We start from the raw sequence: 4,726 nt of genomic DNA, 5'->3' as shown, positions 1-4,726 counted from the left end.
TGTTTTCTAGGAATAGACTAACTCAGCTAGCTAACTAGGCGCAGCACGAACGGCACGAACACTCAGAGAGAGCCAAACTAACGTTAACTAGTCACCCATGTCCCGAATTCCCTGAACGACTCGGGCTATCAATATGTAAAAAACAAAACAAAACAAAAACACAGATGGCTATGTGCTTAGGGTCGTTGTCCTGTTGGAAGGTGAACCTTCGCCCCAGTCTGAGCTCCTGAGCACTCTGGAGCAGGTTTTTATTAAGGATCTCTCTGTTCATATTTCCCTCGATCCTGACTAGACTCCCAGTCCCTGCCGCTGAAAAACATCCCCACAGCATGATACTGCCACCACGATGCTTCACCGTAGGGATGGTGCCAGGTTTCCTCCAGACATGACGCTTGGCATTCAGGCCAAAGAGTTCAATCTTGGTTTCATTAGACCAAAGAATCTTGTTTCTCATGGTCTGAGAGTCATTTAGGTGCCTTTTGGCAAACTCCAAGCTGGCTGTCATGTGCCTTTTACTGAGGAGTGGCTTCAGTCTGGCCACTCTACCATAAAGGCCTGATTGGTGGTGTGCTGCAGAGATGGTTGTCCTTCTGGAAGGTTCTTCCATCTCCACAGAGGAACTCTGGAGCTCTGTCAGACTCCCTGACCAAGGCCCTTCTCCCCCGACTGCTCCGTTTGGCCGGGCGGCCAGCTCTAGGAAGAGTCTTGGTGGTTCCAAACTTCTTCCATTTAAGAATGATGGAGGCCACTGTGTTCTTGGGGACCTTCAATGCTGCAGAAATGTTTTGGTACCCTTCCCCAGATCTGTGCCTCGACACAATCCTGTCTCGGCGCTCTACGGACAGTTCCTTCGACCTCATGGCTTGGTTTTTGCTCTAACATGCACTGTCAACTGTGGGAACTTATATATACAGGTGTGTGCCTTTCCAAATCATGTCCAATCAATTGAATTTACCACAGGTGGACTCCAAACAAGTTGTAGAAACATGATGCAGACAATTACATTGATGGAAGTTACAATCTATCTGCAATATTAAAGCTGATCTACCCCCTAAAAAAAAAAAAAAAAAAAAAAAAAAAATCTCAAGGATGATCAATAGAAACAGGATGCACCTGAGCTCAATTTCGAGTCTCATAGCAAAGGGGCTGAATACTTATGTAAATGAGGTACTTCCGTTTTATATTTTTAATACATTTACAAAAATTTCTAAAAACCTTTTTTCGCTTTGTCATTATTTACATTTTACATTTTTAGTCATTTAGCAGACGCTCTTATCCAGAGCGACTTACAGTTAGTGAATACATATTTTTTTTATACTGCCCCCCGTGGGAAACGAACCCACAACCCTGGCGTTGCAAACGCCATGCTCTATCAACTGAGCTACATCCCTGCCGGCCATTCCCTCCCCTACCCTGGACGACGCTGGGCCAATTGTGCGCCGCCCATGAGTCTCCCGGTCGCGGCCGGCGGCGACAGAGCCTGGATTCGAACCAGGATCTCTAGTGACACAGTTAGCACTGCGATGCAGTGCCTTAGACCACTGCGCCACTCAGGGGTGTTGTGTGTAGATTGATGAGAAATTTTTGTTTTTATCCATTTTAGAATAAGGCTGTAACGTAGCAAAATGTGGAAAAAGTCAAGGGGTCTGAATACTTTCCATGTGGCCTGTGCCATTACATTAGTCATACTCCTGTCATGAAATAACCAACCACGTTTCAGAGTGTATATTCAAGAATTTAGGACAAGTGATGTGCTTAGTAGTGCCATTATTTTATTTATTTATTTTTGGTCATTTAGCAGACGCTCTTATCCAGAGCGACTTACAGGAGCAATTAGGGTTAAGTGCCTTGCTCAAGGGCACATCGACAGATTTTTCACCTAGTCGGCTTGGGGATTAGAACCAGCGACCTTTCGGTTACTGGCACAACGCTCTTACCCACTAAGCTACCTGCCATAAAGCATAGGCTATAGGGAACTTTATGCATAGGCCTATTGAGCGCATTGATCTGGGCCAGTGTGAGCAAGGCCTCACATCAAAGGGGATTACTCACTCCAAACCATTTTTGGGATCAGAAAATCCCCTCTCTATAAATAGGCGCCTCTGCATCAATGGTAACGATTTCTCATTGTCACGTGCGCTTATAGCAAAGGGCGAGAAGTAAAGGAGTGGGTGAATAAATGAGAGGCGCGAGGAAATTAAAAAGTATTGCGGCTCCATGGAAACTGAAGTACTGTCAATTGATGGAGCCCAATTGGAGCTCTTAAAAGCATGAATAAAAGACCCCTCACACAGGGACAATAAGCGCACTAATGGCCACACTGTAATGCATGAGAGAGGCTTCATGGCATTAGTTTACACTTTACAGTTACAGGAAGAGAAAAGCCACATAGTGACCCCGACCCACACACCCTCACTCTGAGCTGGGCTGGGGCCTATACAATCACCACCCTGACTGCAAGGGGAGTGTAAGGCCTCCACTTACCAAGAGAAATGGAAATACAACCCAGCCATATAACAACACAATGAACACACTCAACACAGGTTGGGGAAAGGAAGAATTGGAATTTACAGACACATCATCAAAGCTGCACATTCATCCATTTATCACACACTGACTGAGTTATGAAAGTAAATTGTCATGTGAGAAGGAGAAAGACTGCAATAAAACTGAGAGGGGTGTTTGCGTCAGTTTCTCCAGCTCACAGCACAGAGATCATAAATACAGAAGACTGACCTCAGACCAGTCCCACCAGTCCCATTTCTCATCTAATCATATACACAAACACTGAAGCATCTCCATTATGTTGAAGGGAGAGAGTTTAAGAGTGATAACTGCAGTAGAGTATTCGAGTGTCAGACTATGCAGGCTCCAGTGGGTTGTTAAAGAGTGTTTGAATTTCACTCCCAAATATTTGTCTCTGTTCCCGAATAGAACCAGGACAGAAGTTAATCTAAGGCACTGCGTGTGTTATGGGACTGCTCTGTGTACCACCATGCACACTTTCAAGTGCACACACTCTCTCTCTCTCTCTCTCTCACACACACACACAGACAACTTGTCACATCAGCACAGATTAGGGGAGAAATGTTAATTAAATCAGTAAACGCTTAATTCAAATCTTTAGGAAACACGAACACACACAGGCCTCATTTGTTCAATACAGCAAATGAAAGACAGAATGTAAATACATGAAGAGATACAGCATTGATAAATAACACTTTAAAGAGACAAAGGCATAGACCATCTGGAGTCAGCAATATACAATGCCTTGTAAAAGTGTTTGTTTCACAAGAAAAAATATTTTTCATCTTCAAAGTGGTAGGCATGTTGTGTAAATCAAATGATACAAACCCCCCAAAAATCCATTTTAATTCCAGGTTGTAAGGCAACTGTGATAAGGTGGTGTTGAATGAGTCAGGCGCAGGAGGGTAAATCACAGAAACAGTCTTTAATCTGAAAAATACAGGTTTACGCAGAAATGGGTCAAACACACTCCAGGGCACAAAACAGGTGCACTGGAAAATACAAGGCATACGGGAAAAATACTCCCGTCGATACCAAATACAAGCGCTCCACCGAGCTACTAACCTCCACAAAAAAAAACAATTACCCACAAGGACAAGGGGGCAGAGGGAACACTTATACATGGTCTAATTAGGGGAATAGAACCAGGTGTGTGTGATTGACAAGACAATTGATATGATGATTGGGGCGGCAGTGGTTAGTACTCCGGTGACGACGAACGCCGAAGCCTGACCGAACAAGCAGGGGAGGCAGCCTCGGCGGAAGTCGTGACAGCAACAAAATAGGAAAAATGCCAAGGAGGGTGAATACTTTTGCAAGCCACTGTATAGACCGTCCAGCATACTCAGTCCATAAAACCAGCCGTTTAACTGGGGGGCAGAATTAAATATTTTCATGTAACGACAAAGATGGATATTCCAACTCAGACTAGGAGTTAGTGGTTAATTTGTTGTTGATGTTTATTGATGGAAAACACCTGCCATCCAGAGAGATTTGTGACCCCCCATACCCTCACACCCCTTCCCTTTCTCATCTGATTCGTCAGTCTTTGATTTGGCTGGAGACCCCCCCCCCACTCACCCCCTATATGTTTATTACCATAGCAACTTTATGAGGCTGGACAGGACTCCTTCGTTAATCAATGACATAACAGGGGCAACTACACCAATACACAGGAGTGCCCTCCTCATTTACCCAACAAGCTGGTTGGTTAATCACATACTGTAAGACACCTCAGTAAGGACTAAAGCCCCCCTGCACATCAGCTTTTTAATTACTGCAGTTCGTGGCCTGACCTGATTACCAGTCTTTGCCATTTATGATTTCTATTCTATTTTATTCTATTCGATATTTATTCCTATTTGCATGTTTATTGTAGAGTGAACAGTACAGTGTCCCAGCCCCTCTCACAGCTGCTCTCACAGTTCTCTTTCAGAAGGCTCTGCCTGCAGCAAGCATCTCGGGAGAAAACAGAATGGGCTCAGCAGAACAACTGGGTCTCACAAACCTCTCCACGCGCCTCACTTTCTTTAAACTCTCTCTCTCCCTCTCTTCCTGCATAATATAATAATAATATGCCATTTAGCAGACGCTTTTATCCAAAGCGACTTACAGTCATGCGTGCATACATTTTTTATGTATGGGTGGTCCCGGGGATCGAACCCACTACCTTGGCGTTACAAGCGCCGTGCTCTACCAG

The sequence above is a fragment of the Coregonus lavaretus genome (assembly GCF_964263955.1).
Source record: "Coregonus lavaretus genome assembly, chromosome: 37".
In the NCBI taxonomy this organism is placed as follows: Eukaryota; Metazoa; Chordata; class Actinopteri; order Salmoniformes; family Salmonidae; genus Coregonus; species Coregonus lavaretus.
The sequence above is the reverse complement of the archived record's forward strand: the minus strand, read 5'-3'. Positions refer to the sequence as shown.